Source organism: Hylaeus volcanicus, chromosome 3 (assembly GCF_026283585.1).
Source record: "Hylaeus volcanicus isolate JK05 chromosome 3, UHH_iyHylVolc1.0_haploid, whole genome shotgun sequence".
Classification (NCBI taxonomy): Eukaryota; Metazoa; Arthropoda; class Insecta; order Hymenoptera; family Colletidae; genus Hylaeus; species Hylaeus volcanicus.
The window spans coordinates 19272089-19299347 of record NC_071978.1 but is presented as its reverse complement, the minus strand read 5'-3'; the positions used below and the strand labels follow the sequence as shown (position 1 = coordinate 19299347).

The 27259-nt window shown below is 33.8% G+C and overlaps 1 protein-coding gene across 2 annotated transcripts in view; it reads left to right on the top strand.

Moving 5' to 3' along the window:
* The window catches only part of LOC128874430 (thyroid receptor-interacting protein 11-like), an 81683-nt gene that overhangs the window by 19422 nt on the left and 35002 nt on the right, over positions 1-27259 (top strand). The window lies entirely within an intron of this gene.

The window sequence follows — 27259 nt, the reverse complement described above, 5'->3', positions numbered from 1 at the left end:
GGATATGAGAGTCGAGCTATCACGCGATCGGACGATAGAAAGGATATCATTGGGAGTCCCAGTAGAATATTTAGGTTTTCAACGTCCATAGATCGTAAATAGGAAGATTCCTGATGCTCGAGTCCTTTTTTAAAAATCACCAAGTGAGTGTTTGACCCGAATTTTAATGTTAAAGGATGCCTTAGAGTTACAATATAACGCGATTGTGTAACGGAAAGGATAGAATCAGTAGTTTAAGTAGAAAATCTAGGCTTCCAATGTCGATAGATGTTCTCCAGCCGAAGAGTCCTCTCGAGTTATTTCTTAGAGACGACCATGGGGTCCTTTGAATCCAATTTCCATTTTATCAAAGGGGACATTAGAGGTAGAATATGACGCGATCGTTAGACTAAAATAATACAACTGGTTAAATAAGAAGCATCTAGTTACGTACTCAACTATTGTTACTCGTGAAAATCTGATAACCTCAGCTTTTGCATTCCTCAATCTTTTGAGGTAACCCGAGTTCAAATATGCAGAAAAACTGATTACGAAATTCCGTTTGTATGAATGTGTGTCTATGTATGTTGGAGTGATTTATCAAACAGCGATAATATCTAGTATAGTTATCACTATATATAGAAAGTCATGCAATTAAGTTTTGGAGAAAATCTTGTGTGTATGAATGTGTGTATACACGTATGTATGCTAGGCTTTGTTTTGCTTTGTGTCTCAGAACTGGTTCATCAAGGTGACAAAATTTAGTATAATGGCTTCCATACAATGTGGGTCGTTAATGCCATTAAATTTTACAAAAAAAATTGTGTATGTTATTGATGTGTGCATATTGATCTCTATTTTGTTTCATACCTCAAAAGTAATTTATCAGACAACGATGAAATTTAGCATAATGACATTTCTATACACGAAGCATGGATGCTATTTAATTTTTCCACAAACTCTATATCCATGTATATCTTATGTAAGTATGTACACCGTTCCTCGGTTTGCTTTTATATCTCAGAACCATTTCATGAGGCAGTCATAAAATACGACAACTTCTACGTACGACACTCCGATGTTATTAAATTTTTGAAAAAACGTCGCCAATTTTTTCCCCAATATCGACAGACATGTTCTCCGACTATTCTCTCGGTTCTAGGTAGAGATCCTTTTTCTGAAACCACTTTGCGGCTGTTTGCGCTTTTCCGCGTCAAAGAGAATATCCGTAGTTAAAATACGACACGATCATTCGACGAAAGGTATTTCAAGTCGTGACGCATCTATTTGACAGAGGATTTACACCTAATGCGTGGATTTAGAGCGCTGGCCCGCGTTGATCGTACGTGCACGCACGTAGCAAACGGAGATATCCGATAGGGCGATACTGTTTGTGCCGATCGGAGAACGAATCGAAACACATCGCCGATTATCGCGACGTTATATTTGCAACGTTCGACGAGTTTCGAATTGCAATGTCGTTGATACCGTGACGTTTAATAGCGAGCAAGCGCGACACGCCAGAGATGTTGCAGGAACGCTCGGTATATTAAGTTTCTTCGAGCACAATGTCTCGAAGACAATGTTCATAGCACGCGAGGAGCGGTAATAAATTTTCCAATTTGAGACTCGAGGAAGGTTTGGAGGCGGCCGTACGTGCAGCGATGTTAATAATTATTCCGCCGCTCCTCGAAACTAAGTTATCCCGATAATATAAATTAACTGGATAGGGAACTTCGTCCTGGCCCGTGGGGGCAGCGCAACAAGTTCCCAGCGGAACATCATTTAACTTCGCGCCCTTTAAATCGAGAAATAACAGATTAGGTCATCGTATACATCTTCGAGTATTTAACTATTAGAACTTCTGACTGAATGTAAGTCTAGGAAAATGCAGATCTATTAGTTTAAAACGTGTATAAACATATATTGGGATGATTATAAATTCGTGAATGGAATTGAAGCAAATTCGCAATAGGTATACGAAACTGTTCCTATTATCGACACATTCTTTGACATTTTGACAACGTCATGTTGAAGAATGGTATGGAGATTGTGAATATTAGTTTCTGCCTAAATTATGATATTAGAAGATAGAACGTTTTATGGGATATAAACGGTATCTTTTGTATGAAAATAATAGTTTATTTTATGGATAAATTCTCATGGTCATCGAGTCATCGTAATATCAATGTGTGAATTGTTCGAGGGTATAATGAGAACATCATTATGTTCATTTCTTATCTAAACTTTTGACATTTATTACTAAAAATAGAAAATATAGTGCTTTCATAAAAAATTCCAAATGTCAATGACTGGGTTACTGTCGAAACTAGGTACAGTTACTCTGTTACATTCAAAAATTAATGAAGCAATTAATTTACCAAATTAACAGTAGCATTCATTCTAAACTGGTGATAACTTCTTGAAATTAATGATAAACTAGTTTTTGACAGTAAACTGACGGACTTCTATAAATGAACCATCGTTAAATTAATTTTGAGTGACAGGAAAATGTCACGGCCACTGATTGGATGATTAATTACGCGTTTCCCTTGAACATTTATTTAGAAATGCCCACAAGAATATTTACGAACTAACATAGCCCAAATGACTGACCTTGGAGAAATCGAAATTTCTTTGAGAGAATTGAGAACTTTAAAAAATATGTCATTGTGCAGCTGAGAAGAATGCCTCTGAAGAATAAAAACACCCTATAACGATTCATTCTCTATATTTATTCCACATATTTCTAAATGCAATAATCATTGAATACAAAACATGTTTACCTTTTATTCGTTATTTGAAGATTTTGTTGAAAGAAAAAATTTGTCTATATCGTGGGATACGATATCATTTTATACTTCAAATATTAATTTTTATTGACCACAAAACATGTTTACCTTTTATTCGTTACATGAAATTTATATTAAAAGAAAAGAATTGCCTACATCATTCAACATAAAATACAATTTCATTTTATACTTCAGATTGCAATTTCCATCGAACACAAGACATATTTACTTTCTACTCATTACTCGAACTCTGTGTCCAAACAAGAAATTTGTCTCCGTCGTTCAACGTGAAAGATAATTTTATATTTCACATTGCAATTTTCATAAAACGGTTCAGAATACGTTTTATTTATTCGATGTCCCAAATTTGTATCCGCATAAGACACCAGTATATGTTGGAGACACGGTCGTCAGAGCTTCCAAGAAAAAAAGAGTTCTTCGTGGGACGAGAACCACGACTGAAAGGACACGATGCCAAGCGACGGAATTATTTACACGAATGCAAATCGTCCCCTGTCCCCGACGGCGACGTCTTTCACTGTGCTCGCTGTTGGTCTCGAACGAGCGACATTCTGAAAATGGCTTTCGCAGACGATTCGCAGGCCATTTGTCGCGTTAGTCGATGGTCCTCAACAGCAACGGCGCCGCGCTACGCAATCCTCGCGCACGCAACGTTGCGCCGCTCAAACATTACGGGGTTAACATTCGCAGTGTACACATAACCCCGCGAAATGATTTTTCGTAAACAAGTTTCGAAATGCGAACGTTTGCCATGGAAAAACAGAAAGATTTCCTGCAAACACTTGCATACGCGTAATGAGGTCCGGGAAAACCTTCGTTTCGTGAGTCCGTCAACCCTTTCAACCCGACTTTTTTTCAGTTTGTATTTTATTCGTTTCTCGTTTGGAAATTAATTGCATTAAACTAGAATTGGTTATATGAGCCGTCGGTAAAATTCACCAATTTACAAAAGTAGTCACATTTATTCCCAAAAACGATTTTTAGTCAAAATGTTGACCTTATCTAAATTGTTATTTTCTCATGGTGACACTATGGGTGAACTTGAACTAACATGACGGCACGAGGCATTTAGTTTATAAGTTATTTAAAATATTGCAACGAGGAAGTAATTACTACAATTGTAAATAAATATTCATGATTAAATGTTCCAATATCACGGCAACATCGCCGGGAAGCTGATAAATATCATGAGCTCAATGTCAGTCAAAATTTTAGTTTATATAAAGTAATTCGTCCCTAAAGAGATTAAAATAAAGAATGATCCAATGAAGATATTTTTATATTGATAGAAATAATGAAATTTATTTACGTAATCGAGTTTGCTTCCTCTCTGTATTCGTATTTAACCTCCTAGAAGTAATTAATTAAAATTAATTAGTGCTTCTTGCGAATACCCTTCTCGATTCGAGAATCCGAAACAATTGTTTTATTCGGAAATGGACATTTATAGATGGACCCTTTAGTATATACAATTACGATATTGGGGTTTATTGTCACTTACGTCAATAGGTATTCACAAATTCCAGGAATTGAGGATAGAGATCTACTGAAATAGAACTGTAGTCTCACGAATGAAGGATTGTCAAATTGGATATCGTTGTTTTGGGATGGATGTACTCGTACCTAAAAATATACAATATTATATCATATAGCTATATAGATCAGTTGGAAACATTTTCTAAATTATTTGTTTCATAAAGCATGTTAAATGTTTGTTAAATAAATAAAACAAAACTGCTAATCTAAACAACAAAAGCAAAGGATTAATCTGTAGGTACCAAACCATGTGTAAATATTTTATGCAGTCAAATTTTTAAATATTGATGAATAGTAACAGGGCGAACTAGGAAAATAAAAAAGAATCTCGTGTAATTAAAATTAAAAATTTAATAGTTAAAGTATGAAGTATTTTGTATTTAAATACACAAAAGTATTGAAATTAACGAAACACGTTTAATTAAAATTGCGGTGTAAGTAAATGAATTGTGGTATAATTAGATTGCGAAAGATTAATTCTTAGGGAATTGACTACTTAACATTTATACCGGCTATCTCCTTTTATTTATTTACTTAACGTGTTACATAATTTATTAACAATGTGAAAAAGTTGATCTTTATTTGTGTTCTAACAGTATCCTCATTCTATTTAAGGCAAAAGCTGCAATTTTTTACTGCATGCGCGCAAATTATTTATAATGATTCAATGGGACCTTTCGTCTTGCATGCGAGATTAACGAGAAAATATTATTGGAATTTTTTCGAAGGCACATGCAAGTCTGATAGATAGAATGAAAATGAGAAATGGAAGTAGATGAATGAAATTTTTAAAAATTCTTAAAAATTTCTCAATACATCTAAATTTCAACATAATTCGAGAGGTTCCTTTAACAAGATATCTAATTTCGCGTGGAATTAACTCACGTATAATAGTAATCGAGAATTACTGCATCGAGCAAATATTATCCAAAGAAACCAAGCAGTCGAGTACATAGAAAAAAAGTAACGCGCATTTGTTGTACGATAAAATGCAGCCACGTTATTAGCAGATAATAAACGAAGGACGAATTTACCTACGATTACTTAGCAAACGCGTGGAACGATTAGCCGCGTTGTTAACTCACAACGTTCGTTAACGTCATTTTCGTTTTAAAAGTCAACGCAGCCGCGTGATAAAATTCGCGCGGTCGCCTTATCTGACCATAGTAATGCAAGCGTGCGCCGATAAGTCGAAATTTTTGCATTCTTTGTTGCACTGCAGACTTTCCGCTTTCGAGATTCGAAATATCGTACGGTCGATTGAAATTCTAATGAAGTCGAGAACGTTCCTCGTAATCGCTCGAACCATTAAATGACAATGGCAGCGTCGAGTCGTTTAAAATGGCTGTAAGGTTGGAGTGCAGTGAAAACAAAAATTCGAAGCAAATGTAGATTCAACGTTTTGTAACGTAAAGGGATTTTCCAAAGAGTACTTTATGATATTGTTTAAAACAGTAGCGATGTAGAGTATGTTCAATTTTTACAAAAATATTCGAACAATAAAAACGTAAAAGATGATGTTGTTTAAATGTCAACCACGGCTACAATGACAGGCCTACTTTGTTATTAAAAAATGTATGTTCTGGAAAGTTTAACAAACGTATTTCTTGTAACATACTGTTTCAAAACTGTGGTCGATGTTGCGTATTACAATAATTATTCTTTTCAATTTTCTAAATTTAAATGTATTTTATTTACAAAAAAAACATTCAATAGTTCCTTAGATGCGACGAGTAAAATTTGATTCAAATAATAGATACTGAATAGAAACACTTGTAGAAATTTATGTATACTGCGTTTATTTCATCAGACGGTTACTCAGATAAGCTTCTATTCATTACGTGAAATTTCGTTTCGTTTTATAATTCCGAGTGTAATTTTTATCGAATAGATAACATCTTTCATTCGTTACTGGAAATGCATATCTCTGCTTTCGATCGTTAGATTAGGAACGTTAGCCAATTTATCTAGAGTTTATATTGGCACGATGTTACTTTGATCGAAACGATACAGGCGATTTTTTATCTTTTGACACCTGTGTAGCAGTTCTTGTTATTGTGCGCAATGAAAAGAGAATGGAAAATTCATAGTTGAACGAGGAAGTTGACGTAAATGCAATTGAGTCAGGATGTGGAGTTGATTTCTTGCATCTCTTTCTTGCATTAATTCAAAATAAGCTTACTCAGAGTGTGACTTTTAGAGCCATTGAAATCCTCTCATTACAATAATTGTCGAAATATACAGAAAAGAAGAATTGGTAAAAAAAAAACGTACTCATTAATTACTATATGCTTTTTAAATAATTTACACATTTAGATAATTCATACATTATCATAGTAGTAAGATTTCATACTTGTTTTACACAAAACCACATTATTTTGACAGTCTTTTATGAGTCAATGTAATGCTTTAAACTTTCAATCATTTCTTTTGAATTCTCTTCAGAATATCAATTAATGTCTAAACAAAATTCCCTATTAAATTATATATCACGTTGAAAAATATTAGCATACATTAAAAGTAACCCACTGAGAAAAGGTGTTAAAATACAAAATTGACTTGTAGAAGACAGTTAAATAAATATGGTTAAGATGTATCAGGTTTGAATGATATAATTTGCAATATTCGTGGAAGAATAATAATGCTACCTGTAAAATTCTCTGTATCTTTAATGATGAATGGAAACAGAGAAAGGCGTGGCTAGTTGTAGAGGTAAGTTTACAATGTGTGTAAAAAGAAATACCATCTTGCGCGATGTCACGTGCAATTGAAAGTATATTCGAACTTTAAACTTTGAACATGTTGATGTTTTATAAGCACATTGTAACGACTAATGCCTCCTCTCTTATAAAAAAGACTAGAAAATGTACGAAGTAGTACCTATCGAATACTACATAACAAAAATCGTAAATTTCTAAGGAAGACATAATTGATTCGTTCAGATCTAATTTTAAAATTCTTTCTGTCACGTACTTATTGAAATACTATAATTCTTACATTTCTTATTTTTCTTAAGTTTTTAACGTGGCATTAGAATGCGTCTTTTGGTCGGTGTCATTCAATCAGAATTTAATGCTTTATCTACTGAGAGCTTATTTATAGGCTTTTTAATTCCAGTATCAATCTACAGGATTTTATTGATTGTGTTATTGATTGTACAATTATAATGCTCAATTCTACGAAGCAGACAAAAATTTTGATATAGCTACTAGCAGTATACAAAAGTTAATGTCTGCCTAGGTTATTATATATACCAATGTTGAAAATTTTCTTCCAAACAAAATGGAGAGTAAATATTTCTATTTAAACTACAGTCATGCATTTAGATCGAATTTAAGGCAAATAATTAATTTTTATACCTAATAATTTTTCAAGTACACTTATAATCTATTAAAAGAATGATAATAGGCGGAATTTGGTGGGTACTAACCGTGACCATCAGGTTGAGGATCTAGGTTATGAATTTAGAGCCATTGTAATAGAGATTAGAAATTCTACACCTAATAAACAGATTGGTAGTTAAAGTATCATTAACCGAAGAAAACAGAATAAGACTATAAATGATTTAACCCTTTAACCTATAACAACGTGTGAGACTCGTAGTACAGAATTTGAACCAAACATGAACAACACGAGTCAAACACGTGGTATGAAAGGGCGCAAGGAATTTTGTACCTGATTATGGCATTCGCGACCTACAGTAAATCGTGGGTCAAAGTGTTAAAAATGTGTGGGGTCATTCGAGACCCCGAGAAGACGTCTGAAAAGTAAGTAAAATCACGTCGACTGTAATTTGATTTTGGAAGAAATCACGAGCCCTGCAGTTGATCCTTGAACGGAACAAAAACTTCGTAATTACAAACGACGCCAGTCGCACGGAACACTTGTGCGTTACTTGTAGCTAATTAAGTCAATCCTTGTACTCTAACCTTAGAGTCGGTAGTTCTGAATCCTTGGCGAGTAATATGCAGTTTCACCTGGTTCGTTATTCGCTTCTTGCGCGACGCGCTTCCAACGTGTTTCTCAAAATGACAGAAGTGACTCGAAAAAATAAACAATTATACAAAGCACAACAGTTTTCTAACGAAATTCAAAATGAAGAGTTTAAAAAAATGATAACTATTTACTACTTAAAGTACTAACGTAAAAAATTGATCGAAACCAAGAAAGGAAAATTAAAAGTTGATTTAAAAAATTCCAAGTTTCCAAAAAGTTTCTGTATATACAAATTTCAAATTATCTCTCCTACCAACGAGTCATTCAATCAAAATATTGTTCCACGTGATATAAACGACGAAAGAAAATTATTCCCGATTGAAGGAGACTTTAAGGCGGTTAGAAATGGAAAAAAAAAATAAAAGTATCCGCGAACGTGCAAACGTAATCAAGGTCTCCATCCAGCGATCCAGTTGCGCAATAGAAACATCACGTAATTGTCGAGCTACGCCAGCGCCGTTGAGAATCGTGGCAGCGTAACAACGATCCTGGATTCTCAGATTTGGAGTAACGATACGTAAGTGCAGAATTCAGCGTTATCTTTTTCGTTCTTTAATGCAAGAAGCCACGATGCAACGACGAGTCATGGCTTTACGTAAGTAACCGTGATACCCCGTTAAAATGCACGCGCAAAGTTCAGACGGTACACGATAAAGAAAAACGTGCTCGAGTCGGAGCCAAAAAGTCGCATACTTTCCTGGAGTTTGCAAAAATTTCGCCAGCAAACCTAATAGAAATGAAGGAAACAGAAGAAGACTAAATAAAACTGAAAGAAATAGAACAAAACTGGACAATAATAAACGAATCTAGACAAGATAACATGAAATTGCAAAGAAAATTGTATAAAACTGAATGGAACGCGCTTAAAATGGAGTAGGTTGAAGAAAAGTAAAGAGTACGGAAGATATTTAGAAGAAAATTGGAAAAATTTACAGAAATCTGAACAGAACGCATGAAAATTGACCCAAATTTAAAAGTGCTGAAGGTATCTAAGGAAAACTAATCAAAACTGAAGACATCTGAAGAAACCTAAACAAAACTGCAGACAACTGGAAAAACCTCATCAAAACGCACGAAAATTGATTCAAATTGAAAAGTACAGAAGCAAGCTGAATAAAATGTAACAAAACCTAACAAAACTGAAGGAAACAGAAGAAAACGAACTCAGCGTTATCTTTTTCCTTCTTTAATTCAAGAAGTCACGATGCAACAACGAGTTTTGTGGTGTTACGTAAGCAACCGTGATGCTACGTTAAAATGCATGCACAAAGTTCAGACGGTGGAAGATGATGAAAAACGCGCTCGAGTCGGTGCATAAAAATCGCCTGCCTTTCAGAAATTTGTAAAAATCTGGTCAATGGTAGAGACAAAACAGTGCAGAATGAAGAATGTCTGATATAGATACACCAGTCGGATAATTTACCCTTTATTGCATAATACGGTCGATGGAAAACGCGATAAAAAAAACGTTCCATTCATAGGCACCTTTGCGCGTACAGAAATGAATGAATGATAATTTTGCAGTCTCGAACAAGCTTCTGCGTATTTACGTACCCCATCCTTTTACTAATAATTGCATCTACTTATGTATTCATTTTTAATAATACTATTTAGATATTAATTTTTAGCAAGTCTACTTGTGCTATTTGTAATTGAGTTTGAACAAGTTACTATTTATTATTCATTTACATTTTGACTCTAAAAACGAAGATTAATTATAGACACTTGAAAGAAATGATGGGGGTAAAAAAAGATAATAAAAAATAATTAGGTAATACAGGTCTAAATATATCGGAATGGTTGAAAACAAATAACACGTGGACATGCCTTGAAAGGTGGAAAAATTGTGAAACAAAATGGTACATATATAATTCAATAAATATATATCGAAATTCAAATGTGCTTTGAATGTTTCTTAAAAATTGGCACGAACTTTCTGGATAACCCAATACAACAAGAGTAAAAGAAAGAGTTAAATATAAATTAATGTAAATACGCAACGTACGTAAAATGTTTTGGAACTTTGACAAAAATAGCCCAAAGAAATATTTCTGTAACGTCCATGAATATTTTATATCCTTCCTTGCAAGACCAAAATATTGCATGCTTTTTGAAAGTAACCGACCGGCGCGAAACACTTCCAGTATTAAAATAACAATGTCGGAGACGAAGAAGTGGAGAACAAATTTAGAAAACGCTTCAACGCTCGTTTTCCCGAGGAAAATAGCCAAAGGCAATTCGATCGATTCCATTTCGTTAATTGAATATTTTCACCTGGACATGTGTAACAGCCGAGGAAAGTAAATGTACACACACGGAACGTGTTCTGACGCTTTCGACGCCCGTTGGGTACCGTGAACGCAGAGGAGAAACTTAGGCGTGAATTGAAACGTACAACCTGTGGAATGTTGTAAACGCGAGTAAATTAACACTGGAGATATTTTCACTGAAAAAAAGAAGCGGAAAAAGATTGTTTCGTTATTTGTTTCGAGGTGCTGACGACTGTTCCATCAACGTCGGGCGGCTTAATGAGAAGTGGCGGGATGCATGATTTTTCAGTTCTTCTTATATCCTCGGACAACGCTAATGTACCATTATGCGCACGTAATCTTGGGGAAAGATCGAGCGAGTCGAACACTTAGGAGCAATGTAGAACAAAGGGTGAACCGAGCGTTTTAAACGAAAAATTTTCAGTAAACAGGACAAAATCTAATAAGACTTTTCCAGTTGATACGTAAAAAAAGTTAAAAACTAGAAATTCAATACTAAAGAATATAATAAATTTGGAGTAAACAGTCCCATAGCAGAAACGATATAAGCGTCACGTGTTGTTGTAACTGCTTAAAGTTATCTACGACCACCAATTGACCAGCAATATATTTATCTAGAGAAGAATCTTAAGTATCGAGTGAAAGATAAAAACAATTTTTAATCTCTTAATCCAAAGTAAAATTTCATTTTGAATAAGTAAGTTGCTAGAACACTTGTTCAATTCAACTAAATATGAAAATATCACAAGTAAAGTATTGCGTTGTTTTTGTTTTTCATTAATCATTCAAATAAATTTATTTCACTTATGTTTGCTAACATGAAACATTTGAACGATGAACATTTTTAATGTAAAGGATTTTCTAAAGTGGCCTCTAAAATTTTGTTTGTTAATAAAACACAGGTGTGTACGGAATATATCTGATTTTTTTAAACGTCCATCACGACTATGCTAATAGGTGTGTTACGTTATTAACGCTAAAGCTACTGAGGTCAATGACGTACATGTATTAAATATACATCTAGTTTGTCAGTCGAATTAATTCTCTGTTACAACGATTGCCCCTAAATATTATGGTAAAAAAAAATATTGTCAATGATTGAGTCACTTTAGAAAGAAGTTTGGAGTACATGGATTAAAGTGGCTAAATTGGTAGTTTTAGTGTCACAAAATAAATTCCTGAAGCTCCTATTAGAAGACCCTTTACTTTTATCAGTTTGTAAAACATATTCTGTGTAATAAAAAAAAAACAGCATAAAATGGGAGACACGCCACGATAATCACCAACATTCTTTACACCCTTTTATTTCCCTCAAGATACGACAACAACAACAACAATCCATCTCGCTCCTCTAAAACGATTACACAGCAAACTATCCTCCGCTCAGTGAAGGGATGAGACGCATAGAGAACTCCGCGCACGTAAGAAATTACAATCAACCGTTTGTTCTCTTCGGCGAATTAATTGGATCGATTCGAACCACCAACCGGGGGGCATAGAAATTCTTCGTCGACGTGGAAATAGCCGTCGTCGAAATCGTCATTGGCGAAACGTTGCGGCAATTATATCAGATTTCTCCGTCGCAGCGAGCCAAACAGCGATCGTTAGCGCGACGCGCTGGTTAAAAATCTGATCCCGAAGCCAACGAGCGCTATCGAGAAACGCGCGGCGTTGTTTGATCAACGCAACGGGTGCATTAAACTTTCGTTTTCACGGGAAGCCGACGACGCGGCTCCGCGCGGAAACATTTGTCCTGGCAATCGCGAATCGAGTCGTACGGCAGCCGCGTTACAATTTCACGGTAGCGGAACAGAGAATGAAATTGCCAGTGCACCACGAACCGCAATGCGGCCTCATCTGCGCTCGGGCCGCTCGTGTGCGAGCGATTTTTACACGACGAACGTTTGTAATGTGCGGCCTGATTTGTGGCAAAAGGTAAAGATCGATCGGTGATCATGTATAATCAATACCGGAGAAAGTATCGCGACACTGAGCTGGGAATATTTTCTTTTTGTGAGATCATTTCGCGAGTTCTTGAGCATTTCGGAGGGTGATTCCTTTGTTTTTCTTTTTACGAGTTTAGGGCAATTTTTAGGTTTTATTTTGTAGCCAAGGTTCTTCACATAAACTGTTGAAATTTGGTCCTGCTCAAAATTGACATAATGTCTTTAAACTTAAATTTTCAATTTTTTCACAAGGTTTGTACCTTTTGTGACTCAAGAAATAGAGTAATTGTGTACGGTATAAAAAATATCCTAGCTCACGCCACAACCAGAGGAACTTAATGCAATAAGAACATACAAAAATAATTTATTTGTTGACCCAGAAAAGAAAGAGTAAGTACCTCTTCAATGAGAGATGGGTTAAGGTCTTCACCATCGTTTTCCAACCCCTTATAACATACATTGCGTTTGACTTCTGGCAAATTTCTACGATCGGAACTATCGATAAACGCTAATAATGGAATGTAAAGTGTAAGGTAAATATTCGTCTGGATCCATCCTAATATGAGAAATTATCAAATAATTGTTACAAATAATTTATTTGCGAGCCATATTATTCTATAAAAATGTGACTTCACAGTCACAGTCATTATTAAAATCATTATTAAAAGCTTCATAAAAATGGGACTTTATTTATCCCGCGTCTTTAAACTTTTAAATAAAATATATACAAATTGTTTTGTACTTAAATGTACAAAAGAATGATGAATACTCTTTTCCTTCCAATACCTATGAGAACCTGATGATTTTTCTTACCAATACAAGTATAGTATAGCAATATAGTATAGTCATTACATTATTTTGTCCTACCACTGTTATGAAAATGGTGCAAACTACCACAACAGCACAAAACTGTTAATATATTAGTTCAGATAACAAAACGTGCTACGTAAATAATACCTAATAGATATCCAAACGTGCGCTAAATTTTCCTTTAACGACGAGGATAAACCCCTTCGTGTCCACACCTAATTACAGTTAACGTTATTTTCTTTTTAATATACATCAGGCTGTTCTCATTCCCAATATAATGGAATTATACAAGAAAACACAAGAAGCTATAATTGAGATTTCTTTCACATCTGCTTCATCATTGTGGCAAAAAATCGCACTGAATATGATTACAAAAAATTGATCTCTTCAATTACACAGATGTACCAACCTTAAACGACATTCCAGAAAAAGGAATTCACACAGTGGACAGTTTCAAGAACAACACAAATTATTTTGATTACTTGAATTCTGTCATTCGAAACCAGTAAAGGCTGTAAATAAAAAACGTTGCGATTGCTATGAAACTATGAAGAGATTAAGTAGTAATAAAAGGAAATCGTACGTTCCATGTACGAGAGAGATTATAAGTTCACGATCGTTGGATGGATTTTACAATAAATTAAGATTTCCAGAAGATTTGATGGGAAAATGTCAACAAAAGTTTGAAAGATCGAGAGCTAAGATTTGCCCCGTTAACGACTTTTGCTTTTCCATAACTAGATTCTCACTTTAGAAAGTTTTCGAACTGCAACGGGAAACTTTTCCGGAACTTCAAGAGTTTTCGTCGGTAAATACCAGCCCCGGACGTTCGTAACGTTCAACGTGCACGCAAACGGTCGTTCTCGTTGTTACCAATAGCTTGGGAGGAAAAAAGAAACATCATTTTCCAATAATGAGGACGACTGCAAAACTCGTCAGTAACTGTGACACGTATTCTGTATGTACATTTATTAGCGGTTATGCGATCTACGATGCATCGTTATCTGAGCCGCTCGAAAAAAAAAAATAAAAATTCACTTGCCAGCGATAATTGTTATCTATGAAACCTTTAGATATATTCTAGAATTTTCAGCCTTGAAAAGTGTTATTCATTTTGTACACAAGAGTGCATGAAATCGATAATAGTAACGTTGAAAGCACCATCGTAGTGTTTCTCAAACCTCATCTTCCCATGGGTCTCCTTCAATAAAGGAAAACAGGTTCAAGTATTCGAAACATTTTTGATATAATTTAGATGATTTTACATTTCTTAGTTTACGTTTTGTATAAATTGTTTTCTAAAGCACAGAAATAAAAATGAAAATAAATTAGTGCGATCAATTAATCCCTTCTTATTCGACAGCGTTAACGTGTTCGTATTAATTGATTTTCAAGTAAAAATGTCTCGTTTTAACCGAAATACCAAATAATGTTTGTTATCTTTTATTGTTTTTAATAGAAGCAGACTAAAATGTGATGAATTTGTTATTAGTACAAAATAATATTGAAAAATCTATACAAATTAAATTAAATTCAATGAAATAGGCTTAGAAATAACATCTATAAAAAGATGACTTGCTCGAACAAATATAAAGTGCCAAATTGTGTTAACAATTTTGAAGGATTAAACATTTTTTTTATTCCAATAGTATCCTCCTTTTGAGAAACACTGTACTAGCGTACATGTTAAGCATCGAGCACATGTAAACGATGATTAATATTTATGGTCCTTGGAGAGTTCCTATTTCATTATAGGACTCTATCGATTCTACTGAATTCTTTATTTCCGTCGTTTTAAATATTAAATCGCTACTTTCAGTCCATCAAAGCGGAACCGTATACACGACAAGGAATATCTTACTTCGTTAATAAAGAAATTAATAAATCTTTATCGAAACTACCATTCTTTCACTATACCTCCAATGCTTATCGAGTTACGAATTAACTGCAATAACCTGACTCGCATTTTCTACCTTTTTATTTACCTGTAAATTCTTACGGAACCAGATAAGTAATAACTTATCGTTACTCGTTATTAACTACATTTAGTGTACAATTTTCAGGCATTAAAAGGTACTACGGTCAAACTGAACAAATTAATAATTTTTCTTTTGGTGAATACCAACTGCAGCGTAAATAACCAAATGTGTATCAATTAACCTGTACCGAATTCACTAACAATTCTTACATTTTTAAAGTCTTACCCCTATAATTTCTTACGGAACCAGATAAATAATAACGTGTCATTATTAGTTGTTAAGTAAATTTGGTGTATCAGTTTTCAAGCATTAAAAGCTACTACAGTCAAATTGAACAAATTAATAATTTTTCTTTTGTCGAATCCCAACTGCAACTTAAATAACCAAATGTGTATCAATTAACCTGTACCGAATTGACTAACAGCTCTTACCTTTTTAAAGTCTTTCCTCTGTAATTTCTTACGGGGCTGGATAAGTAATAACCTATTATTACTCGTTATTAAATAAAATTGGCATATTAATTTTCAACGATTGAACGCTACCGCGTTAGCAGTCGAATTGGGAAAATTAATTTTTTGCCATTCGTCGAGCACAGGCTGCGGGCAGACCAGCCAAATGAATGTAACGCGCTTGATTCGTTTCCAACACGAATCTCATTACGAGATTTCAATCAATTTCTGGCCGTGCTTAATTACACGTCATCGCGGCGACGCAATAATGAGTTTATTCCCTTCCCGCAAGGTGCAGCGGCAAATCCACCATGCACTTTGGGAACTTCGGATACGTACAACTCAATTGTAATGCCCAACCCTTGCGAAAGACCTGACTGAGGATATTGCATACCTTGCACAGTAGATTTTCAAACAATGGTTGAAACTGAATAACCATCTGGTAGTAATAATATTATTGATACTGGTATTCGAGACTATTGGCTGTAATTGATCCTGTAAATTAATCATTGCAAACTAATGATTAAGAATTATATATTGAAAAAATTTCGAAAGATTTTGGAACTCTTCGAACAGAATTAAAGTTTGGAGGCTGCGTTCTAGAAAAAGTTTATCGAGACATCACTAGTCTTCAGCGTTTGTATAAATAGAATTGTTTAGTAATACTACTGTAATCAATTATACAGAGCATTTAAGAGCATCTATACCTTAAATCACATAAAATTACCCTAAATCACTATAGAAGAATAAGAACTAACAATGTGGGATAATTTTAAGATTCTGTATGCAAAAATGAAACTTAAACGTTGGATTTTAGAAAGGATCGTCGCAAGTCTTCGATGTTAATATAAATATCATCCATTCTTAATGCTCGTGTGATCAATTATAAACATGGAATATTATGTCGAATCTTCATCAATAGTAATCTCAAACCAAATACATGATATATTCGAATAATTACCCTGAATCATTTATACGAATTATCTGTGAATTATTCAGTACTGGAACTATCTAAATGAACAATTATTACAAAAGAAACAAAACTAACACTGTGAAATAATTTTAAGGTACTCTGTACAAAAATGAAATTTAAACATTGAGTTCTAGAAAGAATCGTCTATCTGAACGTCGCTGTCTTCGACGTTAATATAAATATCACTGATTATTAATGCTTCTGTAATCAGTAATAAACATGAACTAATATGACGGCAATGAGAACACGTGGAAACGTATACGTTATCAAAAGCGGAATATTTAATAGTTAGCCTGATGCTTTGCCAATAATAATTTAACATACAAAATATAATATATTGCGTAGTTAGTCTAACCGATGCTAATATTAATTTTAAATTGGTCGATTGCAGAACCGACTGAAATGGAATGATTATTAACAAACCAGGAAAATATTACTAATGTACACAGTTAGCTGACTCAGGATGAAACGCGTTAGTCTCGCACAATGAATTAAACATTTGTTAGTTCTGCTATCATGGCCGTAGCAAGCTAAGCATTGTTCAAATCAAGTTATTTAACCTATTTTTTTGTATTATACTGTTCAGTAATATATGTAGCCTTGATCCTATGCAAAACGCACACGAGGGTAAAATAAGCAATATAAAATAATATTAATAAAATTATAGGGTGCATGGAAAGGTCGTCAAAAATCATCGTGAAATCATCTTAAGTACCATATGGTAATTGATAATGGTACATACAGATTTTGTCTATGTTGTATATAAACTACTGGAAGCATAATACAATCAGAATGTTTAACTAATAGACCTACAAGAAATTTCCTGTTCTGGTTTTAGTAATCATCATTTGACAAAACAAATTGGTTTTATATTACGAATAGACAACATTATTGTTCCTTTCTCCTCCTTTTCGTGTTCAATTATTTCTATTACTGAATAGCTCAAGGATATTATTATCAGCGATACAGGACATGTCTTTGAATATATCATGTAGTTGATTTCAAATTATTATTTCTAGATATTCGAGTTAACTACTAAACACACATTGTACTCCTTAAAAATCACTACACATTTCACACTGAAAGATTCAAAGAGATGATATATTTTTTTTTAATTAAAAATGAGCGTCACTTATTTCTAGATATTCGAGTTAACTACTAACAATACATTGTACTCCTCAAAAATCACTACACATTTCGTACTGAAAGATTCAAAGAGATGATATACTTTTTTCTAATTAAAAAGGACTATCACTAATTTCTAGATATACGAGTTAACTACTAAGCACATATCGTACTCCTTAAAAATCACTACACATTTCGTACTGAATGGTTCAAAGAGATGATATATTTTTTTTAATTGAAAAGGAGTATCGCTTTTTCATTTGCCAGCAATTATCGCTGCTTCTAATACCAATATGGCCGATCTGCACTTTCACAGCGTCACCTTGTACCATTTAGTTTTCCATTCATAGAAAGAGTGCAGGACTTTTTTTGGCACGGTGACGTAGACCAAAGATCAAGAGCAACCAGTGAGACACGTTCATTATTGCAAATCATGAAACGGCTGTTGCATCGATAACGCGCGTTCAGATGCATTTTTTTATTTTCATGCGCCAAGTCGAGAAACCCGCTGTTCCTGAATCGACGAGTACGTTTCAACGACTGACAGTATGAAAGTTGAAAAGTTTTTATTTCGTACTTGCGCATTCATCGCGCATGAATTATGAAGCGTAAAATTTTATGAGGATTGACACGTATGTATAAATGAAACGAATAGAATTTGTATGAGAAAACGGAGATCAATATTCAAATCGGACGCGCTCACGTATGTATTTTTATAAGAAATTTGATCGCCGCGCAACAATTATTTATAAGGTACGCTGATGGAAATGCTGTCAAGGATAGCTGAAGACCTATTTTTACGATACATATTAATCCGTCACGAGCTGCGCTTAGAATCGTCTATTCAAGCGTTTGGTAAAAATAATCCAGGAATTCTCACCATTGCTGATGAACTGTTTTTTGTATGTAAAATTTGAATTTTATTGTTCCTCTCTTTGTCCAAGCAAACTCCACACAGCTTCTTCGATACTGTGTACCTTTACTTGAAAACGTACGTTTACGTGTATGTACATACTTCAAAATTCTTCTTATAATCACTCAGTTGTTAATAGACTGCTTATGTTTATGCATTTGTGGCAAATAAAAAATGTGGGCAATTTTATGAAAATGTACATAAACACAAATCTTGGAAACTATCTATCAAGTAATCTAGATAGACAAATTAAAGAAAGAGGAACATGATTGAAAAACTCACATCGAAATTCATAGTATCACGTTCTACAGAAAAATTTCTCGAATATCCTATGGAAGATATTAAATAACGAAGTAGACATGTTTTCGATAAAGTAACATCTTGTGAAGAAACTACTTCCCTTTTATTACTTTATTCATAGTAGTTTATCCAATCAGAAAACATTTAAAAAACCACATTTCAAATGCATTAGTCAGATATGTCTGTAAATCATCAGTAGGGAAATCAAATTTTTTGCAAAATGGTTAACGTAATTAATTTACAACCTGGAACTCCTGTTACTGGCCAAAAAAATCAAATTTAAAAGTAAATTGCGTTTTCTTCAGGTTTGTTGTGCAAAGTCGCCGAGCAATCGTTGCTTACGTAAATCTTGAATCTCGATATGAATAATTAAATATGAAAATTATATAGTTATTTACTGATCATTCAATAAATAGAATTACGTGGAATGAAGGTCACTTCCTTGCTGGTAGTTTGAAATAACATAAATCAACAGACAGTGTTGAAGATTTATTTATCCGTGACAATGTCTCTGGTATGTCCATGTTTAGAAAATAATGGATAAGCTAATTCTTCAAATCGTGAGATCTCGACTAAAATTTAAAAAATCGTAACTCTTGATTGAGTGAACGGATTTCAATGATCAAAACGGGAAACTGCGTGTCTTTAGGTGAACAAATTTTTATACAATATAAAACTGTCGAAAGAATCTATTTTTTAGTTCTTATTGGCAGACAGATATGTAAAAAGTTGGCTAATCTTCAAAATTTCGTAGTTCTCTTAATAATGAACATTTTCGATTAAAACTTTTATTCCTTTTAGATCTTATGGAACCCTGCGAAAAACATATACAAAGTTCTTTCCTAAAGTGAAAACCCAATTTTTTAAAAATGAAGGAAACATTTTTCTAAGAATTCGCAAGGGAGGGTAGTCCATCGATTTTTGTCAACATCTAAAATCGTCTATAAAAATTATTTTCCACTTCCTCGGTCAAAATGAAGCATATTTTCTTAATTATTTTCTTATTATGCAGAAATACTTTAAACACAGATATATCAGCAAAAATATAAATAACTTAAATTATTTCGAACGGGTGGTTCCACCGCTAAAATCGTTTTTGGGCCATAATTGAAACTGAAATTTTTCGACGTGCATCAATTGCTGAACTTCTCTTGTTAGTGCTCGATGTTCAGTTGATATAAGGTCTTCTCAACAATTCCAGAGCTTCGTCGAAACTCACGTCTCCCATAATTTTCACAAATGCAGCAGCCACCGGTGACGCATTCAAGAAAACGAGGAAGAAGGCTTGCCTACTTTTCGACGGTGTATTACACGTTTATTCGACGGGGAGCATTGTTGTTCCACGTCACGTAAAGTGAACGGAAAAATCTCCCATATCGCATAGATGTTTGAAAAGACGTATGGACGACCTGAAACCCTGACGACTTGCTTGCACGAAGCCCCGAGGTACCGGAAAGCGGTCTCTCGTCTCGCGGCGAGTGTCCCTTCTTTCGTAATTCCTGGGCAAATAATAGCACCGAAAATACACACTGGCATGTGTGAAAGACCTTAACGAAACTCTGCTTCCATTTCATGGAATTCTTAAAACCTTAAACAATGAACAGGATGCCATGGAAATTCACACCGACGTTCGGTCGAACCCGATAAAAGGTAACAAATGGTGCACTTGGTGAACTGAAGAGATTGCCTCAATATAAAATTCGGACTCGGCAATCAGAACTTTAGAAAATGATGTCTCGCTATTCGTCAAGATTGCCCATCGCGTAGGATAATAATTAGTAACTGAACTGTGGATATTTATGCACTTGTGTCAAGTCCAAAGATATGTACAAAAATATACAAGGAGGTGTACAAATGCATTTATGAAAAGTGTAGATACAGAAAAATATACAAGAACGTGCACAAATGCATTTATGACAAGTGGAAGTATAAAAGTATAAAATACAAGAACGTGTACGAATGCATAATTATGTAAAATATATAAAGTAAAGTGTACATTACTACTTTCGAATACAAAGCATACTTCAATTTAACACTAAACCTATCACGACTGATCAAATGACAGTTTTCAATCTTCTGTATACAGTTGTTGTATACAATAGAATATATAATATATACAATTGTTTCATGTACTATTAAATTTGGTATCACATACAATCATACAGTCATTTAATCGGTCACGATAGAAATAGGTGCAAATGAAATGTGTTTAGGCTTTGTGTTAAGTTTCCGTTCTTTATGATTCCGTTTCTTTACAAAAGTAATGGCATAGTAATCGTCGTTTCTGCATCACGAGCATTGAAATTCGTAATTTTTCAAGGGTGTCTTCCAATTTCAGCCAGCTTATCAGTGAGAAAGCTCGGTTTTATCAAGGCAGGAGGTGATTTTGGGTTTTGAATTTCGCGTGGAAAGGCGGGAACGTTTTCGTTCAGGATACGCGATCGCGAATAGAGCACCAGAGTTAGGAAACGTCGAGAGATTAGTCAGCAAAGTGTGTTTGCGACGAGACGCGTCGTTTCCCATCGTTGCATTATTCCTGTTCTTCGTTTTCTACCAGCTCTGGTCTTTCCCAGTATTCGGCTAGTGTCTTCGTTCCTTTCTCGCGATACCGTACGATATTACCGTCGAGGACAGAAAAGGTACACCGTGTCTCGTGTTAGATACTCAGAACTTAACATTCAGCGCGTTCCTGCTGAAGATAAGGGAATAGGACTCGCGAAGCGCGAGATTCGATGACGCTCCGACGACGAACTGCTTTACGCGCGAATTTTATTTCAAGATTTTTTAAGTATGGTGTCCACGACCCCTTTTGTTCGACCGTTGACGAGGTTTTGTGTAATCTTTACAAAATGCTAAGAAAAAGGCAATTTAAAGAAAAGATACGAATATTAAATAAAAGGGTTTTCCAAGAGAAACTTGAAAATTTCAGAGAAATGTTTATATTCGTCAAATCAATTTTTAAACAATATCAGCTTATAGAGGATGATGAAACGAAACTTCTTCATGTTTTCAGCTTATTCATAGGACGCTTAGTTTCGAAAATAAAACTTGAAAAGTTAGAAGTTTGTTGCAAAAATTGAATCTCAGGAAAAAAGTCTTCTAAGTTTTTAATTTTTATCTCTGAAACTAAGTGCCGTATGAATAAACTATAAACATAAAAAACTTTCATTTTATCATTCTCTATAGGGTGATACTTTTTTTTAAATTCACACCTGAACGCCTCTTAGAATATCCAGCAAAAATCGTCCCACAGTCTAAGACATCCTGTACACTACGAATATTTTTAAGAATATATACTTTTAAAGTATCTAATTAATCAAAATTGTGTTTTAACGTTCGTAATTGGAATCTTCTTTTAGCACTAAAACTATCCATTCTATATATAACTATATCTTTCTAATTAGAGAAGGAGCAAACTTCATTACCGAATATTATCAATCAAATTAATTCTGTACTTCAATCATTATTCTGAGATATTGCGATAGAAGAATTCTTAATAATTGAACGACTTCAGAAAAAAGTTTGAAATACAAGGGTTAAATTAACTGGTTGGTTAGATTTAATTTTAATACAAATAATCTTTTTCATTCAAATTTCCAATATGCACATAAATTATGGTCCTAAGTGTTATTAAGCCTTTCATAATAAATATTTGAATGTCAAATTTTAATTATAAATGCTTCACCGACATCCTTTAAACGATAATTCTTACGAATTAAGTGTGGGCAAATTATTGGATAAACTTTATCCAAGTTTACCTTTGTAAGATTCAGTTTCATCCTAACTTTTTACAACAATTTCTGCACCAATTAAAATGTGTCAGCGTGTTTTATTAGCGCTAACAAGATTCAGCAGTTCCCTAGACGTCTTTTTACTTCGTTACGAGGGAAATTAAATACCTTAAGTATTACAGGCATTAATTCCTTACATAATATACGCGGTTCATTTATTTCAAAATTGAAATTCAATGATTGGAGGAACTTTGTTCTCTCGTTCCTACTTCAATATTATGCAGAGAAAATGAATAACAAATTATTAAAAGAACGTTATTTTAATTAAATTAACAAACTTTAAGCAAGCAATTTACGACAATGACATTGTGTAACAAAGTTAAACAGTAATTACTTTGTAATGATTCTTGTAATAATCACTTTTCAGATTAATGAGGAATCTGCAATCATAAACCGTTAATTATGATTACTGATTACTGACAAATATAGTTTGCTAATTACCATATATATACCGTCTTTGTACTAACTATCGATAACAAAAATTATATCTAGAGGATACTAAAAGCATCTGTTTGGGAAACATACGACGCATAAAAATACGGTATTCAGTGCTGAGTAAGACGAGAAGCATTTTCCTTTATGTCATATCCAATGAATAAGCAAACCGGAAAAGCACGCGATTTCTTTTGTATTCTTCCTTCTGCATTATATCAGATCAAATTTGATAATTTGTTACTCCTTGGTCGATGACAATTACGAAGTATAGAAACATCATTCTCACAGGAATTTTAGTGTATTCGATAGTAAGTACAAAACTGTCTACTTGCAACTAACTATGATAAACCTTAAGAAATACAAAAGTAAACAGCACTGAGAAATTAAGTCGTTTGGGTTAAATAAGAAAAAACTTAATAAAGACACGTTTGTATAAAAATACACCTTAAATATTTTGTATAAGGATGAACTCAGAAAAGAGTTTCTTGTACCTCATTTTATGTACGTGTAACTTTTTTTATTTTTTTATTTTATTTCTCTTTTCAACTTTTTCCTGTGCATTAAGAATCATTACTGTATCTACAAGGTAGTCGTTAAGTTCATGCTTGGAGAGCAAGCGTCTATTAACTAATTAGATTTCTATTTTTTTTCTATGTATTATGAATTACAACTGTGCCTACAAAATAGTTGTTAAATTGGCACTTAGAGAGCAAACACCTATTAACTAATTAGATTTCTATTTTGTTCTATGTATTATGAATTACAACTGACAATCATAACGGCTACAAGATAGTCGTTAAGTCGGTGCTTAGAGAGCAAGTACCTATTAATTAATTAGTTTTATATATTTTTTTTCTATGGATTAAGAATTACAACTCCACCTACAAAGTAGTCGTTAAGTTGGTGCTCTCCAAGCATCATAATTTAACATATTCAAATTCGTTCACCTTGCAGTGCATGCACGGTGGCCACCGTTGCGTTACGTCATTGGCATTGCGCGACATTATTACGCTCGCACCAATACAGGTACAATACACCTGTCAAGGTGTTCGAGCTGTCCATGTCCACCTGAAACACCGTGTAAATGCACACGCACACGAGAACCGCGGGTGCTAAGTTTGTTTCATAACGTTGCAAAACATGATAATTCGCGAAATAGCTGCATCGCTGTGTCCTCGGAAATTAGTCCTGCAGGAATCCGCGAGAATTCTCACTTTCATCCAAAACTTAAACAATTTCGTTGCTGTTACCAAGACAAAAAAATGTCTACGAGATTTCCTACGACTTCTTTTAACACTTTATTTACTGGGAACCTATTTGTAGATTTTTCAATTGCAGTGTTTGTCTTCTGGAATTTATTCAGTGTTGTTGGTCGTCTATTTAGGATGTTCAATTTTTGGAAACAGACTTGACCTTGGATGTACCTAATAACATTACGAATGAACGTCAGGAATTAAGGTCAACCTAGATTAACATATACTAATGTAGAAAATTCTTTTCTAAATTGCATTGCTGTTTTCTAAATAGACTCGTAACACTGCTATTTTTACTTTTAACTCGAATTTCTCTTATAATAATTTCTCTGCAACGTTCTTTAACTTGCTTTTTCATTTTATTGATGGATTAATGTCTGCATCAGCTGGAGATACTGGTTACTGGCGACGTGGCATATCCAGATCAGGTTTTGTGATTTAATGTTATATGAGTTTCTGGAATAATCTCTGTTTCTGTTTAAAAAAAAGTGTAAATGTCAAAGCTCTATCCATTTAATTTTTAAAATTGTATAACACGTAAAATTAATTTTCCCTCTTCTATTCTTCTTTAAAACCTACAAAAGACGTATCAATTACCAGTTTAAGCGATCTCCTAATTTTCTAAATCTCAAGTTAACAACTAATGATTTCATTCCACGTTGTTTACTTCATTTTAGAACTATAACAAAAATTGAATCGTGACTAAAATTGACGTAACCGTTCCGTGCTCCAGTTTGATACACAAAATTGATATATCTTTCATGGTATTAATACGGAAGAGGCAAATCTGTGTACTCTACACGTACGAAATGGATTTTAATTAAAAAGCTTGACGCAACACGGTCGATCCTTTAAAGCTGTGTAACTTCACTGACGCAAATGCTTGTATTACCCATTGTCTCAATTTTACTCGACCCTTCAAAGTTATAATTCAAAATTTATATCAGCTTATCGAAGGTAAAAATGGGTAAAATTTAATTTTAATAATAAACAACCACTGGAAACAACGTATAACGAATCATATGCGTCGTTTATTTAATGGAACAGTTGTTGAGGCCATTTTCTGTTTATTCTATGTAAGATATAATACCATTATGCGATTCAATTTCTACTTCTTATTCAACCAGTAAGGAGTCAAAATTTGTTTATCTTTTATTCGTTTATCGATATTTGTATCCAGTTATTAAGATATGAATACCATTACTTTTTTAAAATTATTACGTCTTTTTGCTCTGTACGTGTTATATGATAGGACAGTTTTTCAATAAGAAAGCGACAGCCCGCATTGCACGCTTATAAACTCTTTTCGTTTCGCAATGAGTTTTACGCTTATCCTTTCAATTTCAACGATTTCACGGTCTCGTATTAATACTTGAACCGTGTAGTCGTCTTCAAAATAGACAAAACACTCTCCTTGAATCCACACCGTGAAGCATGCTTTTACATAAATTTATATTCAAGCTAAGGATACTATCAGCAATTTTCACAGAGTTACTACTCGAGGTTTGAATAATGCATCAAATACTCAAAACTTTCTATTCTCTTTCGTCATATCCTCGCGATGCAAAAGAAAATTTTTCACTGTCCCGGAATGGCAAATATCCGAGTATTCATGAAATTAGAGTTGGCTGGGCTGTTCGCAAAAACTTCGTATTAACCTCCTCCTGCTTTCCCTCTTATTGCACTTCGCTCAGTAATCTCTTCAGTGATTTCGCTCTTCTCGGTTTAAACTTGCGTGAACTCGCGTATTCCTTACAGAAACTATTTTGTATATTAACATCGTTAATTCTGTGCCTTTATGTTCACACATTTATAACTGGGGTGCGATTATTTTGCAAATTCATATATTCATAGAAACAGAAACAGAATTCAAAATTAAATGGCAGGCTTGATTTTTTCAAATAAAAATTTCATTTTAAATGTATACAAATATAAAATTTATTCATGTGCAGTCAGTGTAATGAGTATTCGTACAGGAACTATTTATTTTAAATTGGTTGCTGTACGAATACTTCTTACACTGACTGTATATATTCATAATTATTTAAGAACATTAAAGCTATCATTTAATTTAAATAAATTTGAGTCTGACTGTATGTAAAGTACGTCCTATTTTCTAAACGGTATAACACGTGTGTTATTGTTAATAATTTATGTATCTTCACATTTGTGCATATTTTTACAGATTTCCCCATATTTCCATTTACCATATGTGCATTAATGCAGTCTATGTATAACTGTAGTTTAAGTAGAAATATTTACTCGTCATTCTGTTACATGAGGGTACCAACCTTTTAGATAACCTAACTCTCAACCTGATGACCACTACAATGTACACGAAGTTCAGTAGTCATCAAATCTCGTCTATTGCCATTCTAGAAATTAACTCTATGTCTTCACATTTGATTATTTATAACTGCAGCTTAAATAGAAACATTCTTTCACCATTGTCAAGAAACTTTACTTTACAAAGACACGTAATTAATTTTTACACCTAATGTTTTTTGCTTTGATATTTGTCCATTGATAACATTCTTCGAGGAATATTAATTGTTGAACTATCCAGAGCATTGCTTCGTTTTCATTTGTGAACAGATCAGTCAATTTTTACTTCTTCAAAGTAACTTCTACTTCTAAGAAGGCCAGAGCCATTCAATTTATGTGCATAATAGTTACCTTATCAAAAGTATT